An 18,840-nucleotide genomic window follows, 5' to 3' on the forward strand; every position below is an offset into this window, starting at 1 on the left:
AAGCTGATAAATTAAATAGTGATTAACAATCTCCACCCCTCTGTGGTTAGTACTGGACAAGTTTTAAGCAAGCACAGTGAAAATGAAGGTAGAGGGGCAGGAGTTATGGACTTGGAAAGCAATGAAGAACCAAGAGGTAAGCTTTATCCTTGAACATTTTTGTGATAAAACTAAATTTAAAACACAGTCTACATATTCCTGTCATACGTAATTCTGCTAGAAGCAAAGCTCACATTGTGATCCATCTCTCTTCCCATGGGGGTGTGTGTGCTCTATTGTGATAACAGAACATCCTTCATCTGTTCACTGTAAAGCCCCCAAATCCTAAGTGACCTAGGAGATCCTGAATATAACATTTCATAAGAATATAATCTAGGGGTTTGTAAGAATATATTGTTTTGGTTCACCTCCTGTTTTGGTGTTTTGTGTTTTTAAAAATGAATTTATTTTTTAAAAATACATTCTCTACAGTATCTGTGAGAAAAAAATATAACTAGTGTTGTCATTGTTCACTTTTACAGAGAAGTTGGCCTTGTCGCCAGAATTTGTCTTTTACATCTGTCGTTTCACTGCCCTCCAAACACTCCTGCTTCATAAATCACTCTATCCCCCTTCTCTGCTCTGTGTGGAGCTCCTGCTTTCTTGCACTGCCTGGGCAGGAGAATGATGCACTAACCGCCATGGTTAGTCTCCATGAATACTTTTGCCCTATTAAATGCAGGGCTCAAGAATGTCTTTATTGCGTGTTTTATTATTGTGAGGCTGTGAGGGCTGTGGCTCTTAGAAAGACGTTCTGCCTGGCAGGTGGGCAGAGCAGTGGTGGGACGGGCTGAGCTCAGCATCTGGAGGATTATGTCCAACTGCGTGTAGGGCCATTGACCTGGAATGCTTTCAATTTACAAAGGTAGTTCCCAATAGCGTATTTCTAGCATTCTTGCTTTAGAGGGCCATGAATGCCAAGTTGTAATAACTAAAATGAGGTCAGCTATATCAGGCCCAAGCTATTTGACAGCACACTTTGCAATCTCTGGAATGAATTGGATGAAAGAAACTGTTCAATCTTGTTCTGGCATGACCTATTCCCCCTTTTAAAACTAATTATGGCAGTATTATTCCACTTTGAACTCTACTGTTATATGTACACAACAGTATGAGATTTTGCATGCTTTCTTGGCCCATCTGGTAGTAATTTTTAGATAAAACTGCTTATAGCTATATTGTGTCTAATCTTTGAGTAAAAATATAAAGATATGATTCCACTGAACGTGCATATTTGGCTACAAAAAATTCTGTATTCTATGCAAATCTTATACACAACTTGTTTTATCTATATTTGAAAATCAGTAGAAGTTTCTAAACAAAAGTTAGCATTCTGTAAACAGGTGTGATGCATACAAATAATGTGTTTGCTATTTTGAATTTTTTTTCACTGAATAGCAACAATCTTAGTACACAGCAGCAAGAGTGGTGGGGGAAAGAAGGATGTTCTCCAATAGTCTGTATCTTTTTATGTCAGATGTAAGAAAGTCTGTTGGGTACACTCACTGAAGAATTGCACATTATTCAAATGGTCAAGGTCCAAATTTACTGTCAGAAACAAATTCTTCCAGCTAGGCTTAATTCTGGGTGTTGTGGCATTGTGAAATCATAGTACTGTTTAAAAAAAATCATCTAAATATTTCCTGGATATCACTTAGAATAATTCCAAGTTTTGAAATCTGAATGAAAATTGTAATGTTATTAAAACTTCTCTGAAAACTAACCCTAATCAGGTCTTGTCAATATTTAATTTTGATGATGTGTAAAATGCTCAGCACAAAATTTGCTTGAAGAGAAAGGAGGATACAAATTTCATCTTAAAAAAAAAAGAAAAAGCCCCTGAACACATTAAATATTGAAGAAGAGAGCTCTGATATTGTGGTTTGGTTGTTTTGTTGGTTTGTTTTTTTAGTTCTACACATATAGCTGAGGTTACTTGGAATGCCCTACTGTATTTAAATAACACATGGTGAAATATGTTTATTTTTTGCCCCTGTTTTCTCTAGTAAGGAAAATTAAATCTAAGACAGTTTTCACTCAGCCACTGGGATGGAAATATTTTATTCATGGAACACATAGGATAATCTTTATTATCCTCTGTATTATTTTTCTTTTTTTCTCCCCTTACTATTTAAATAAGCAGCAGAAACTTAAGGCAAAGTTTAGCTAAATTTAAATTGTCATTAATCTATACAAAAATTGTACCAAGTACTCATGGCTACTGTTATCAGCCCAGAAGGAATCATGCTCTTAGGGACATTGTATAATGCTGACATGAGCTTTGGACATGTAGTGGCTTACAAAACTGCTTCTACTGACTTGAGTGTATACATTTTCCAAGGAAACAGTCCAGATTTTCCGAATAAAAGATGCTGAGTGGAAGGACATACTGGAATCGGAGAAAAAAGCCAGGGTGTGGGAAATGTTAACTCACAGAGCAGTTGAGTAATGCCAGCTGGTCCCTGTTCCATTCCCCAGTGACCTTTCTGTAAATGAACCCTGGCATGACTCACTCTGCAGTCCCACCTCCACACCTTGCTTGCCCTCCCTCCCTTTGGGGCAGTTGAGAGCTTGCAATGGCAGCCACCTTCATTTGGCTCATTCATAACAGCAATTTGGTGTTTGGGCTTGGGGTTTTTTCAACTCCTATGCATAACATCCCTTTCTTTTCCTTGGGTTAAGGTAGAATTCAGCATAATGTGATGTAAAACTGCACCCTTTCAAAAAGAAGCTAATTTTTGCCTTTGTTCTGTAAGGTTCATCTTAACACTCCTTTTTAAAATTTTCTTCAACTGAGTATTGTCTTCTCAACTACCATCCTTTTAATTATTTAATGCCAGTTTAATATGGTACATGTATTACCAAGGAAAATCAGCTTCGTATCAGACAACATGTGATCTACCATCTTTTTCTCATATGTCAAAGGCAATTAACAGTGATGACTGCAAGAATATTATCTATTTATCTTGAAGGAAAGTATTAGTCTTGCTTCACTTCCTAGGTTTCCAGAAATCAAGTTCCCAAAGACACTGGGATCAGATTTTATGTCAGAGACACAATTTTATTGCACCAGTTTATTGCTGAACCTTGTGTAAGAACAGGATGGACTTGATTATACTTTGAGCAGTAGCACTTGAAACTACAGAACTGGAAAGAAAATTCAGTGGTTCAGTGTTTTCTGAACCACTCAGGATCCAGCAGACTTGAAAAGGAGTCAGAAAATCATTGAGCCATTTCAGTGAGCCATTGCGTCACAGAGGCATCATGCCATTTCAGGAGTCTGTAGCTCCTCAAATGCAATTCCATTTCATGTCCTCCTTTCTGATTTTTTTCCCTATCTTCCCCTCATGTTTTCCTCATTTTTTCTGGCTATATCTCATATTTTAGCTCTTGAAATGGAAGGGGGAATAATCCATTTACTTAGTGGGAATTTGTATGTGTTAGGCAGACTGAAAGGGAAAAACTGTTATTTTTGGAGGTGCCAGAAGTCTGATATCCAGGAGTTTTTCCAGGTATCTGTGTTAAAAAAAACCCCCACTGAATCTTAGGCTTTCCTTGATAATTTCTGATTAACTTAATTTTATAACACCCATTCACAAAAATCTCCATTATCTATTTTTAATGATATTGTTATTCCCCTGTTTCTTGTACTTTGACAGCTGTCTTTATTATATTAAGTGAATGGTTGACAGATTATTAAGAATAGAAGAATTCAGTATAAAATTAACTTCAGTGCCTGTTTCATGGAGTTAGCAAGAGGAGCCTTACGAAAACTCTGTGCTTAACTATGTAGTATTAGAATAATGGAACCGTAATCTACCGTAACATAATGCAAATCTTGAATAAACACAGAACTCTCATCTATTGTACTCAAAATTATGAATTTTATTTTACTTACTATAAATTTATAGATGTATATGAATTTTCAATAGAGAGTATATAAATAATATTTTAATTTGATCAATTGCAGAATATGATGAGAGTACTTTTCACAAACTTCTATTATGCTTTAGTAATTATGAAGCTTTTCTATGGAAGGCTAGAACATGAACCAGGCAGTTTACTTAAGTAGCAGTGTAATGCTGCTTAACATTGTTTTCTCATTTGCTCACAACTTACACATTTTTAAAAAACCAGTAAAATAACATACACAGATGAGAAGGGGCCTCCTCAATGAACCAAATGATGGAGGGAGAGGAAAGAAAGATTAACTTTTGTTTAAACATTATTGATAGGGAAAAGGATCCCCCTTTCTGAAATCCTAGCCCTAAGAAAACCTATTGCAGTACTATCACTGATTTTCATCCATGTAAAAGCTATCTCTACATCAAGAATAAATTTCTAGTATTGACTTGGCTGTGGTACAGGTGCAATATTTTGTGATGTCTGACTTTGCCTTAACTCACTTTGGCTTCTGTGTCTGTAGTGACAGTGGTACATAGGTTATGATAAAACTGAAATATTATAAAATCTTAATTAACACGACAAAAAAGTTCCTCTTGAAATGCAAACAAGAATTATTTGCTTGATATTTGCAAAGGGACATGGCAAATGGAACTGTTACATTTAAAATTGGGGAACTGAAAATATATTCAAGATGATCTTCTCTGAAGTCAAAAGTGAATGAGATAATAGTCGGAATAATGCAAAATGAAGAAAAAAGGACAAGAAGACAATCTTTTTAATAGTGATAAATAAACTTGATAAGATATTGTGTTGATAAAATGGGACTTCTTCATTGTTTGACACCTTTCCCTTAAATTAGGGAAACATCTGGAAGAAATTATTTAGGATGGGGGCTATGACTTAATGATATTTTTTCCCCTGCTTATGATTCATTGACTTCCATGACTTCAGTTTACCTCAAGCTATCATTTTTTTAGGGATTAACAGTAATGGTTGACTTTTTAATTGACTTTCACTTACTGTTTTAATAATTAGCAGAAATTTATTATTCAAACAGATTTTATTTTTCTGATACATTTAGGAATCTCTCTAGAGTGCATCTGACATGTGTCATAGGACACGTGCAGCCACGGTCATCAGGCTGGTCAGGTTCAGCATTTGATTATAGGCTTGGCCTGTGGTTGGACTCAGACTGATGAGATCCAGCTTTAAATGGTTTGAATATGCTTTCTGGACTTTAGAGGAGACAGAGTACCGCCACTCAGGTAGCACATCTGATTTGGTCAGCTGAAAGCCTCCTCCAGTGTTGCTGAAAATCCACTTTACAAAGCGGCATTTTTAGAAGTCATCCCATGTCAAGGATGAAGTTACTCTCACTAGATCTGCAGCCAAATTTAATAACTAACCACTGTTCACTTTCCATCATTGTGGTGTTATTTGGATGCATATTTAGGCATCTTGTGAATTCACAAACATCCTAGCAGTCACTCTGACTTCTGTGCTCCATGTATCTGTTAGTTCTGTATTCAGTAAGTAAATTTATGAAAAAATGGAGGATCTCCATAATAATCAATGAACTTTTGTAGTTCTCTAGTTTTTGGTTTTCAACAGTTTTTGTTCTGTGTCAGTTGAGCTTGACAATTTTGGTTTTCAAAGAACATACTTACTAGAAGAGTTTGACTTATCAGAGGTATATGGCAAGTAGCTGGAATGAGTCAGACATGGCATAATTTAGAAGTCATTCCCTCCTTCAGGATTAATATTTTGACTATTTCTCAGTATAGAAGAATATGGAGTAGAGAAGCTTGTATTTTCTGCTCTCTGAAGAAGTTCTATGTGCCCTCACTGTGCCTTCCTCACATATATAGGAACTTGTCATTATTTTACTCTCTATGTTTTTGGACACAAGGTTCCAGCCCCACATCACTGACTTTTTGTCTGAGGAAAAGTGAGTGATCCTTTGTAAATGAGCATTATTTCTCACAAATTTAAACCCTGACTTTTAAAAAGATTTGGAGTACTTTCCACTTCTACCAGATGTTCCACCCATGTTTAATGGGAACGGATGAAGTCATTTAAGGATGTGAGGATATTTTTTGATCCTTGGAACTTGGGTTATACTCTTCGCAAACATCTGAAATATCCCTGGTGCATTCAAGAGTCTAAATGGAATTCTGCATCACTGCAGAAGCAACCTACAGGTTATCATAGCAGAGGTTTTTATTTCCCTTCCATGTCTCTATGATAATTCAACTTGAAGGATAACCTTATAGTCAATAAGTTCAAACTGTGGATTTATTCTCTTCCTTATCTTTTTTTCCTAAGTATCTCTTGCATAATAAGTTGGATGATCTTGATCTTTTTGTGAATGAAGACTTTTGTAAGCAGAAATCTTTATGTACCTTCATGTCTCTCATAGATGTTTGATACAGTTATAAGTTTAGAAGATGGTGGTGATCACTGTTTCAAGCCATCCTCTACCATGAAATACATTTTCTTTTTAATTACTATATGATATGCTAGAAGATACAGTGGGAGAGGGGCTGCTTTGTTCCAGCAATATTGCATAATTTATTCTTCACTGCTGCTTCTCATCATATGTCCCCATCTCTTCATTATATTGGAGGAGACAAAAACCAAAGTAATTGCTCTATCAATTTCCTTTCACTGTTTTTTATCGACATTTTTGTTGAGTTGGTTCCTAGATTTTTTTTATCCTGGCGCTGCTTTTGGGTTCTACCTTTTTTTTTGATCCTGGTGCTGCTTTTGGGTTCTACCTTTTAAGAAGCTCTGAAATATGAACCGTGTTGTATACTGTCCTCATTATGCCTTTTTTCTTTAGCTTCACTTACATCTGATAATTCCTTTCCCTTGGAGCTCAATCCTTCATCTAGCTTGACTCTAAATTCTGCAAAAGAACAGTCCCAGTTTCAAAGAGTGGTTCATAGTCTTACAGATTACTTGCATGTTGGTTTATTATCTTTCTAACTCTATTATGAGCTCTTTCTCAGAATGAGGGCAATGACAGAATCTTCTCCTGTCACCCTGCATGCAAGGCCATTGTATCAGGACGTCACACTTCCTCCTACTGACCTTGAACACTCAAGTATTATCCTTAAACTCCCTTACTCAATTAGAGTACTGAGAATTCCCATGACTAGGATCAAATCCATTACCAAAACACCTTGATTAGAAACCTTAATACTACAACAGCACACAACAATTTACTATGAAATAAAACATGGAAAGTAAGCTGTACTTCTCTTCTTGTCTGCAGTGGCAGAGGATTAGCATTAGGCGCAATTTCTTCAACTCAACCACCTGACCACTTTCATGTGGGTCAGTAACCAGGGCAACAGCTGTGCCACTTCTAAGTCATGGATGTCTGGAGAGAAGTGCTGCAGGAAACTAAGCAGCTCTAGGGTTGACCAGTTACTTCTAAAAACTGCTGCAAGTTCTCCAATAATTTCATTTCTCGAGAGGTGGCAATCCTCAGCATAGGTTGTTCTACTGTCTGATGCCCCTACTGCACCTCTACCACATGGGCTGGAGCGAGCTAAGAAACATATTTTCTCACTTAGCTGGCCAGTGACATTTTTTGTGAAACTTTTGCACCTTGAAGTCCTTCAGTATTTTCTGATTACATTGACAATCATTCAGGTTTTTCCTCTGGAAAAAAAAAAAAAAAAAAAAAGACTATTCCATGAAATTTCCATGTAGTTTCTGCTTATTACTTGCTACTCTCAACCATTGTTTTTTCACTGTGATCTCTTTCTTCATCAGGAACCATTTATAAAATGACATTTCACTCCGGCTTCAAAGTTCATCTCTTGAGCAGACTCTTACAGAAATTGCCCAATCAGCTGCTGCCTTCCTGTGCATCTGGTCTCCTGCTGGCAGTAACAAGAGCAAGCCAGGCAATTATTAAAGTTACAGCTTTTCCATATTGAGAATCATCTATTAATGGAGAGCAAAAAGGAACTAATATTTAAACACAAATCTAATGTACATTTTTCTCCTAAAGGCTGTTTATTGTTTCAGTTCTTGAATGTGCTAGATCAGAAATCCTAGACTTACCTGATGTCTGTTTCCTTTTTGTGCAGAAGTCACCAGCCATAACTGTTGGGAACAGTTGGCAGGGCAGCATTTTGAGGTAGGACTGGATTTTCATCTTGTTCCTGTTATATCCAAAGCAACAGCAATGAAACCACAGCTAAAATGAAGTACTTCTCCATAGAGGTGCTTCCCAGAATGATTATTACATAACTCACGAGGTCAAAATCAGATTTTGGAGCTGCATGTTATCAAGCTGTTGTAAGATAATGATCTCATCAGAGAAGAAGTTTTGAGTGTTAGCCAGTGCAAATATATTTAAAACAACTTCTACCTACAGCACTTCTAAATTTAGTTCTGCGTTGATCAATATGGATTATATTAGTTCACAAGAGACGAAAATAGCTCATGATGTGGTTTAAAAGATACCTGAGTTACAGGACAGCTGTTGAATTAGCAAGTTCCCACACACAGGGCACAAGACTACTAGAGTCTGCTACATGTAGCCTTTTAACTGTGATTTATCCTACTTTCATCCTTTTCTTCTTTTTTTTTTTTTTTCTTTTTCTCGTGACAGAGTGATTTTGTTGAGGTGAACTTTCTGTACAATCCAACTGCATGAAAATGTTATAGTGGAAACAGTTTCTATATCTTGAATCATGCTTAGTGTGGTACTCTGAAAATCATAGAATAGTTTGAATTGAAAGGGACCTGAATCATCTCGGTCCAGCCCTCCTGCCATGGGCAGAGACACTTTCCATCAGACTGGGTGACTCAAAACCCCAGCCAACCTGGCCTGGAACCCTTCCAGGAATGGGCCATCCACAACTTTTCTGGGCAATCTGTTCCAGTGTCTCACTATCCTCTCACTGTAGTATTTCTTCCTAATATCCAATCCATATCTAACCTAGTATCTAGCCTGACCTGTTAGTTTAAGTTTGAAAAAAAGGTCTAAAGGTGCCAAAGTGCCTATTGAACTAATATAGCATTGTGCAGTGAAAAATGGGGAGCCTCGTTTTTTTTTTAATGGATAGAAATCTGTAATATTTCTGTAAAATCTTACAAGTCCAAGAAATGGCTATTTTCCAAGTTTAGAAGTTTCTGTGCATTTTTAAAACTTCTGTCTTCTGTGTTAATGTTCTGTAAGTGAAAATAAAATGCACTACCCCTTTTGTAAAGACCTGTTTAATTTATGAGAGCTATTGACATTATGTAATTTCATTCCAGATTTGTATAAAGACCTAGTTTAAATGTGCATAGAGTGGTCTCTGCTCAGTGTTTACACAAAGAGACAGGGTTCTGAAAACAGACAGCCAATTTAAGTGTTTGTATCGCTAGCCTGGAGTGCCTACATTATCATCACTAAACTGTAAAGAGCTGTCAGTTAAACTTTGGAAATACAGCTTTTCAACCATGCTTATTTTAAGCAATGGCTTAAATGACAGGGATTGTGGAAACTTCCGTTTTGCAAATCCTGGGCTCCAGCTACTATTTTCCAGTTGTTTCTTCTCATGCATTAGCTTTAATTTCTCTTTTACCAGCTCCAGTCCCTGCTCACCATAACAATCCAGAATTCATTTCAGAATTTTGACTATGCCACTATGGTAAAGCAAAGTATGTTTATTGGAGAAGTGATGGAAAATACAGAAACATTGGTTTGCCATAAGGTGGTTGAATTTCTGTCCCTTAAAATACAACTTGTTCTTGTGGAGATGGTTTGAGAGTGTGATATGGTTGCTGACAGCATAATTAAGTAAATGTCTTGCATTGATAGTTCTCTGAAGCATAGATTCTAAGTGATTTGATTACTATAGAACCTGTGTTTATTCGCATTTCCTACTGAGGTGATGTATCTGTCCCCCTTGTTGTGCTGCTTCTTTTATATTAAATCTGGTTTTGCTGATTCCTTTGCCAGTGATTCTTTAAGTGATCTTAAAACACTCATTTGTAACTTGTAAATTTTGACGTTGTCTAGAATGCAACCTCATTAGGGTGTGAGGTGACACCCTGATGTCCTAAACATAGCCTAATCTCTTACTAAATTTTGCCATTCACAGGCAAACATATGATTATCAGAACCATAAGTACACTTTATGTATGGGAGATCTGCTGAGGTGTAAAGAATTTTTGATATTTACCAGAGTGGGCTTGATCCCATGAGAATTATCTGTCATCCACAGGTGTAAACTGAGCTGGCTCAGCATCTACGATTGTCTCTGATCTTATTGGTTCCTGGCTGACTTCCTGCTATTTAGTGGCTGATTTTACAGGTGAGTAAAAGTAAAAATATGCACAGAATTTCACTGAAACTTCATGCCAGACAAGCCTGAGAGCAGAAATGATGTTTGAAGTTAGCAAAAAATGTTTTTAATTTTGAAGCACAGGATATTCGGAGTTGGAAGGAATCCACAAGAATTATCAAGTCCCCCTCTTAAGCAAATAGCCCATACTAGAATTGAACCTGAAACTTGGGTATTATTAGCATCATCTTCTCATCAGCTGTGTTAATCTCAGGGTCATAGATAAGGAATATCAGTGTAACTGTCTACAACATGTAGAAATGTCAGTATTTTGTATGTGATCACTAGTAACAAATACAGAAGTTGATGTAACTCAATCAAACTACATGACCTGAATACTGTTGATTGGAAATTATTTAAATATGTGTATTTTTTTAACCATTATGCAGAACAGTATATGAATTTAAAAGATGCTGGTTCATGACCAGACTTTTATGCCCCACTTCATCTGCTCCATGTCCTCTCCTCAGTGAAGGACATGGGAGAGGGCCCTGTGTTGCAGCTGGGAGGAAAAAAGGAGAATTTGTGTCTGGTTAATTGGGGCTTGGGAGAATTGACTTTCACATGGTTTCTCCAGTGCTGAGTCATGCTACCTCCATGACTCACATCCTCAGGATGATGTTCTGCAAACACTATCCAATATGCACCATGTCTGCAAACACCAATATGCACACCATGGAATTCTTCTCAGTAAAGCCACTTTTGAGTAAAGTACTTCTGAGTACTTGCACAGTACTTGAGTATGCAAGGCATTACAGCAGCAGGGCTACATAATAATGAAATGTTTCTTGATGTGAATTTTATATTTTTCAAACTTTTTCTTTGACACAACACAGCTATGTTCCTGTCTAGTCTATCCTTTAAAACTTCACTGAGGGAAAGAAAATCGAAAAAATAAAATTCTTCCTGAGCAAGGAAGAACAAGGGCTAAAGAGTGTGATGTCTGTTTCAGGAGGAGGAAAATAGACATAGAAGGATAGCAGGTGTATAAGTTTTGAAAGGTATTTTTCTTAATCCCAGTCAATAAAATTTCAATCTTCACTATATTTAGGTAATATCAGTGTTCCTCCTGAAAGTTTCCACAAGGAAACCATTTTCTGTCTACATAGCCTTGGCTAATGCAACTTGATTGTAAAATAAGCAGAAACTTAATTTGAAACCACAGAATCCTGAGACAAAGAAAGACATGTAGAACTTTCACAGTGTGGGAGGAGGATGACACAATTTTTGATTGCCTGAAGCTAGATAGGAATGTAGTGGAGACCTCAAAATGACTAATTTGGATGCAATTTATGCTTAGATTTTAGACTGCCTTTTCATTTAATTTCATTTCTGCATGCCCTCACTGGGCACCATACTGTTTTATGCTTTACATAAGAACATTTTTTTCCCCTCTTCAGACCCATTATTTAGGAAATTACATCAAATGCTACTGATATGTAAAAAGCTAAAAAATCACTATTTTAATAATTTGAAAGTAGAAAAATTTTAATAGGGGAATAAACATGGTAGCAACACGATGATCTAGTGGGGGCTGTGTTCACATCCATTTTGTGCATCATCTCTTCTACCACGACCAGGATAAGGGCTAACAAGACTTATACTTCTATCCCATTTTTTTGGTGTAAATTAAACAAAAGATTTTTTTTGTGAAGCCTGGGAGATCACTGGTAGATTTAAGTCACAAGACCACTGCTTTATTACTGTTATTTTCCAGACTTATCTGTAGATTCAGTTAAAGGCAAAGTTTATAAATATAGTGTTATAATGTTTCTAAAGTCATTCATAGGAGATAAATTGGTTAGAGTATCATCAAAGTTTGTAAATGATTCGTGCTTAAGGAGCCACAATACATTGGCCATGAATGGTAGGAAATTTTTCATGCTATAAATAGAAATATCATCGTGTATTATCAACAGCCCAGAGGTGCTACACTTCAAGAAAATATTGATTCTGTCAGATTTAAAGCCTCTTACATTTGACATTTGCTATTATGTACTCTGCCCATAGTATAGTTATTAAGATTTTCCATGAACTTTTTTAGCTAAAGTTGGTATTAGGTTTAGGTATTGTCTACTCCATGGCACTTTGTTTGCAGAATTTCTTAAACATTTTTCTTCTAGTGGCTCTTTTTTTAATGTGGAAAAAAAAAACCTATACAGAAAATACACACATGTGTGTGTCTTCAGACAGATATATATACAAACATATATGAATTCACTGACAGCAATCAAACTGCAGCATCATACATTTGTTTATGGCTGAGCTGCTCAGTTTCCCAAACATGTGGTCAGAGGGAGGATGGGAAACTATCAAAGATGTTCCTTTCAGATGTCCCCAAATAGTGCCTTTCTGGGATACAATTTAGAAAGAAAAGCATCTTTTAATCCTTTGCTATGTTGGGGAAGGCAGACAACAGCAGGGTTGATTTTTAAAATTTCTGTCTTATTTGCACTTAACTGAAAGGTGAAAACCCTTTCTGTCAAGTGTGGAGGTGTTTGGCTAAACTTTGTGTGTGATGGGCAACACAGACACTTCCTGTCTTGCTCATTCACAAAAATCTGCTGCTCTTCAGTGATCCTCAAAAGAGGCTTCCTGTTAAAGCATATTGGGGCTACATTTGAAGCCAAACTTGTCTCCTGGCTGAATGAACTTTGCAAACACAAGGTTTTACACAGGCATGGGTATAAGGCAAGCAGGAATCATCTGGGGGAAGAGAGTGGATGAGGTTTCTTACCACAAAATAGATGAATTGATCATGGATACTGGTGGGCCCACAGTACAAATAAACCACAATGTCTTGGAAAAGCATCAAGATAAGAAGTTGGCCCCAGACCCTGAAAATGGCAGTGGCAGAGGGGGGTAAGGTCCTTGAGTATGAGAGCAAGGAGCCTCTGCTTGCAACTGCTGGCCATCCATAAGCCACACTGGTTTCTAATGTAGGTGTTCTTTATTCACATAGAGCTAGGTAACAGCATTCCCCTTTGCACCTATCAGCCTCAGACCCATGTTAGCCAGGCACCCAGTCTGATGAAATCTAACACTTCTGTGTTATTTACTGAATATTTTTCTCCATATGCATTCTGTCACGGAAGGGCAAGGCCTGTTTGACATAGCTCTGACGTTTCTCCAAGAGCTGTCATGGATGTGCAGGAACATCAATCACCTAGGTACAACCCAGACATGGGGAACATCAATCACCTAGGTACAACCTTAAATAAATAATCAGGGAATGGCCCCAGAGGTCTTAAATACTGAGCCAGGCAGGCTTGCACACCTCTTTCAAGTGTGGGGATTCTCGAAGTTTTTGCGAAGGTGGTGAGGAACACCAGCTCCTGCCTTTAGTAAAACCTCCTTACTCATGAAAGTCATATGCTTATTGTATAAACACAGTGTTCCCACTAGTCTGTCTCCTGGACACAGCGATCTCTGAGGCCAGGACTCAGAAGTCATTCTGTCCCTTCACCTGGAGAAGAAATGCTGAATGATGGGCAGGAGTATGTCACCAAACTACTTCAAACCACTGGCCTGTCCCTCTGGTATCCATCAGAGGATACGTGTCCCCGATGCAGCCCGGGCTGATCCCCGATGCAGCCCGGGCTCGGGATGCTGTTGCAGAGCGGGGAAAGCCTGTCCGCGCCGGGGCCGTGCGGGACGGCGGGGGCGGCACTCGAGCTGGCCGCGGGCCAGGCAGGGCCGTGCCAGGGCGCGGGGCCGGCGGGGGCGGCGCTGCCGGCGGGGCGGCTCCGCGGGGCCGAGGCTGCCGCGGTGGAGCGGGCGCGGGGCAGAGCCCGGCACAGCAGTGGGAGCAGCCGGCGGCTGGGGGGCACCGCGGCCGCGGAGGGACGGCGAGCGGCCGCCTGCAGGTCAGAGGGGTCCCGGGGACGCGGGGGCCGGGCGGGCTGCCCGGGGCTGCATCCCTGCGGGGCTTCCCTCGCTGCAGGGGCAGCCGGGACGGGGACAGACACGGGCCGGGCGCGGGCAGGTGCAGCCCCCGAGGCGGCCTCGGGCACCGCTCCTCAGCCCGGCAGCCGACGAGGAGCCGACCGTGGGCGCCGGGGAGCCGGGGGGCTGAGGTGCGGAAACTTGTGCCCCCTTCTTAGCAGGGAGCTGACAGTGGACTGTGTCACTGATGCAGGGTTGTTTTTTTTTTTTCCTTTTTTGCAACGTGACTGCGGTGCGTGCAGCAGATTGGACTAGCATGACACCATCGCTTAGTTTATTGGCACGAGATGAAATAATTTATGTCCTGCTATGTCCTTCTGTGCCATACAGAAACCTGCGTTGTTCTTGCACTGTATCCAGTGCCGGGTTACCGGTTAACTGCTTTAATAGGTTGTGGCATGGGAGTACGAACTTTATAAGAATTAAAATGTAGACGGGTTCATAATAACTGCAATTATACTTGTTTCTGTACCTGAAAAGAAAAATTTGCTCTGTGGGCCACTTCTGATTATTACTATTTAGTTGTGTAATGCTTAGATGTACATAGTATTTCCTGTGCTGAAAGGATATAGTTTTCGATGATTAAAAGCCCGGGAAACCTGTCCACTGGTTGATTCTGAAAGTCTTCCAGCTTGCAGGCACCTGAGAAAGCCTTGTGGATCTGTTAGAGTTAGTAAACTTGGAAATTTTCTCCAAACCGTATTGATTGTGGTTGTTCTTATTATATATATATATCACTCAAATATTTATTCAAATACGTAATACTGAACTAAAGGATGAGCACAAAATATTTCTTTGAAGGATTGTGCTAAGTAATTTCCTTAGGAATAAAGGAATAATAAATTTCTTTGGAAATTTATTTTTTAGCATGAAGATTTTGACAGGATACGACATGTTAAAGATGTGCAATATCAAAAATTTTATTTGGGGATGCATCACAGGATTATAGCAGATGTGGGATGGCATCTCTTGGTAATTGTGATTTTGGGGTTTGTATCTGGTATCAGCACTATCTGGGATTCTGGACACCAAAGTTCCAGCAGTCTTACTAGTTCAACAGGAGATGAGTAGCCAAAGGTGGTCAGAGATCTAGGAAACATAATCTTTGGGAAAACAGTGAAAGAACTGGAGTGTTGCAGTCTAGAGAAGCAAAAACTGATGAGAGATGTGGTAACAATCTTTAACTGTGTAATTAGTTTCTGCAGAGTGGTGGAAAGCTAACTCTTCTCCACGTGCAGTGGAGATATGACAAGAGCCAGCTTGCTGAGCTGCTGCAGGAAGGATTAGATAAAATTGGTAGGAAAAGTCCTGTCTTATTGTACACGTAATTGAACATGTAATGTCCATCCAATCACCAGAAATCCTTAAGATGAATGTGATCCTGCCTTCCTGTTGTCAAAGACACTAAATGACCTCTCCAGGTCCGTTAAAGATTCCAGGGGTGGCAGATGCAACTAGCAGACCAGCCTGTGAAGTCATACACTCTTGATGATGGCCATGCATATCAAAGAGCCAACTCTGTGAGGTAAACAGGGCTCAGTGATCCATTTGTAATATTTCACTCACATGCCTAATTTTTATACTAGATTTTGTGATTGTTCTTCCTTCTGCTCAAACTGCATTTGCCACTGAAGTCTAAGAGTAGTGGTGTGTGATCTGCTTGAACATCACATCTTGGTTTGGTACCATCACAGCCAGTAAATTGATTTCTTGGTAAATGTTAGGAAATTTCAGCTTCATTTTGAAGTGCAGTTCTGCAAAGCGGATCACATGGTTTCTTTGAGTCCTCAGTAATTACCAGTGTCTCAGAAAGTCCATGAGGCAGAACTACTATGGTTTAATTAATGTCTATATTGTCATTGTGGAAAGTACTCAGAATATAATTCAGTTTGCAAATGTACTTTGACATTTGTAGCTTGTCCTACTACATTTAACAAAGTTTTGCCTGCAGTATTAGCCAAACTAGTTACAGACATAGGTGACTGAAATGAGTCTGGGTGGTTTTCTTCCCTTACCTCCATAACCTAGAACTTTTTGCTGCTTCGCTCAATATTTATTCTTCTATTGTGTTCTTCTTTGTATTATATTTATGAATTTAAATATTACTTATATTACAAATTCTACCCCAATCTTTGCTTCCAGAAATTAGCTTCCCAGTCCAAAAAAGGATCACTTAAGTTTTTTGAACATTCCTATTTTATGAGTGGGAACAGACAAGGTCTAACCTGTCTTTCTAGATTATTTGTTACTATTTTGTGTCCTGTGTTCTGCCCTTAGTATTTGGAGAGGCATTGAATAAAGCTGATTCAGTCTTTCCAGTGTCTCTTTATGAAAAAAGAGACCCTTTCAATTCTCTTAGTCATCTGTTTTATTAAGATGTCTTTGTTTCTGCCTTTTTTCTCTTCTTTGAGCTGACATGACCAGAGCTGAGCCCAGTAACCCTGCTCAAGACATGCTGTTCCTGAGGCATCTTCTGCTCCTTGCTTCTCAGCTGCTTTCCATCACACCCGTGGCGGTGTGGCAGGCTAGAGTGCTTGAAGTAACCAAGATGTGCCTTATAAAATGTCTTTCATTTGTTTTTTCTGGTTTGTTGCTCTGGACCCCATCAGAGTTTCTCTGAATCATCTCAAGGATGAATTTTGCCAGGGTATAGCAGTGGGGGCTCCCCATGGAGGGGCGGCAGGGATGAGCCTGGCCTGTCCCACTGCCCCAGCACAGAGCAGAGTCTCTGGGGGCGCCAGGGCAGCCCCAGCCCTGCACTTCTGGTCCCTCCCTGGGAATGGGCTGAGGCCAGGCTGGGACGTGGGCCTGCACTGGGACCTGGCTCAGTGAGGCCTATGGCCAGGTTGGGCCGGGCTGTGCTGTCACTGGGACAGGGAGTGACGACTCGGGGGGCTGACATGGTGGCTCCAGTTGTGGGATGGACTGGTGAAGGCCTGTTGCTGCCATGAGCCCTTGACTCATTTCAGAGCTTCACTGACCCAAGTTTTGTGTTGGTAATGTGTGAATCTACCCATTAGCACAGTAGCAGGTGTCGGAAATGTCTGAAAATCTTGAGCTTTAGGGAGGGTGGGCCTACACAGCCTGGAAGGCTGACTTTGCCATCTGTCCCAGGGTGACAGTCACAAAGAGACTGCCTGAGAGTTTAGCTCTGCCAGTTACACAAACCCATGGGGCCTCTAGGACGGGTGTTTTGCAATAGAGACGTGTGTGCTTGAGCACCATGTTGTTCTGCAGCATTCCTTGGCTCGCCTGGCCTGCAGCGTGTTGGGCTGCAGGGTTTGCTGCCTGCTGTGCATTCTCTGCATGGAGAATCCAGTGCACCTCCTCCAGCACCACTGGAGATCTTTGGGTTCAAGGTGGCTCCTCCAGCCAGGTCTGCTTGTAAGTAGCCAATGCTAGTCATCTGGATTAAAATTTAGGGTAAGTAGACAATTCTCAAGAAGATTGCTACACCATGGCAATACGTATTGCTTTGTTGAGTAAAAACAACTCCATAATAATCAAGGCTTGACATTTCTTCCCCCCTTTTTGCCCATGAAAATAGGCTGAGCCCTGCAAGGCTTCTGTGTTCCTTCATTTAGAACTGGTCTGGCTCTGGAAAAACACAATATGTGGTAGAAGAAAACTTAGGCCTTTGGGAGCATAGCAAAAATGTCTTGAGGGACTTTCTTCCTCTCTCTGGTTTCTATGGTACTGGGGTACAGAAAGACTTACAAAAGAAACTTTTCCAAGTTACTATTAATCTGTGCAGGCATTGTTTTAAAGCACTGCTGATTGATTTAGTCTTTGAGGGTAGATGTCAGGCACACTATTCATGATTAACAGCAGATAGAGACCAGGGAGATGAGCAATGTTGATCATACTGAATAATACTATGAGTGGAGAGTACAAGGTAAATATGTGTCAACCTTTTGGAATTTTGTGTGATTTATATAATTTCAATGTTGAGTAATTTATATAATTTCAGTGTTGAATAATTGATCTTTTTATCAGTGTGCTTCATGCTGTAATAAAACAGGATTTAAATAGTGAGAAGTTAATAGCTGCTCCAAGTAAAACACACAGGCACTGGAATGAGACCCAATCTCTATAACTAAGAACATGCGAAAATTACTGGGAAGCTTGTTTGAACTTGATGTGGTGCAAAATAAAACTATCATTCATGCCAATGAGATTTGCATTTTTCCTTGAATTTTCTGTCTGTTCAAAACAAGCAAGTTAAGTGTACTGTTTTAGCTCGTAGGAAATTAACATTTCCACCTTGTATATTTGTAGTTTAAGGCTGCTTCATAATTCAGACTTTCTTATTCCAAGATTTTTCTCTCTCCTGTGGTTAGTTCTGGTAGCTTGCTCTAAAGCTCTAGTTTGAACTGATAACAAAGAGGGGCTGGAGGCTTCTTAGTAATGACAGAAATGAATACAGATGTGGCAAAATGAGCTGGTTATGGAGATCACAGAGGGTAAGACAGGGAGGGACAGGTCCTCTGGGGCAGGAACGGTTGAGAAGTGGCTGCAAGGGCCCTTTGGCTGTGGAACTAGTGGTGGGGGTCTTCTGGCAGCTGACAATGGGAAAGAGGCATGAGTAGGGCTCAGG

General features: G+C 39.7%; 1 protein-coding gene across 3 annotated transcripts in view; it reads left to right on the plus strand.

Annotated features, from left to right (window-relative positions):
• Nucleotides 1-14,066: 14,066 nt before the first annotated feature.
• The window catches only part of COL21A1 (collagen type XXI alpha 1 chain), an 89,654-nt gene continuing 84,880 nt past the window's right edge, over nt 14,067-18,840 (plus strand). For all 3 annotated transcript variants that reach the window (XM_059842708.1, XM_059842706.1, XM_059842707.1), the window contains exon 1: nt 14,067-14,164. The gene's annotated coding sequence lies outside the window, so the exon portion shown is untranslated. The remainder of the gene's footprint in view (nt 14,165-18,840) is intronic.

The sequence above is a fragment of the Haemorhous mexicanus genome, chromosome 3, assembly GCF_027477595.1.
Source record: "Haemorhous mexicanus isolate bHaeMex1 chromosome 3, bHaeMex1.pri, whole genome shotgun sequence".
Classification (NCBI taxonomy): domain Eukaryota; kingdom Metazoa; phylum Chordata; class Aves; order Passeriformes; family Fringillidae; genus Haemorhous; species Haemorhous mexicanus.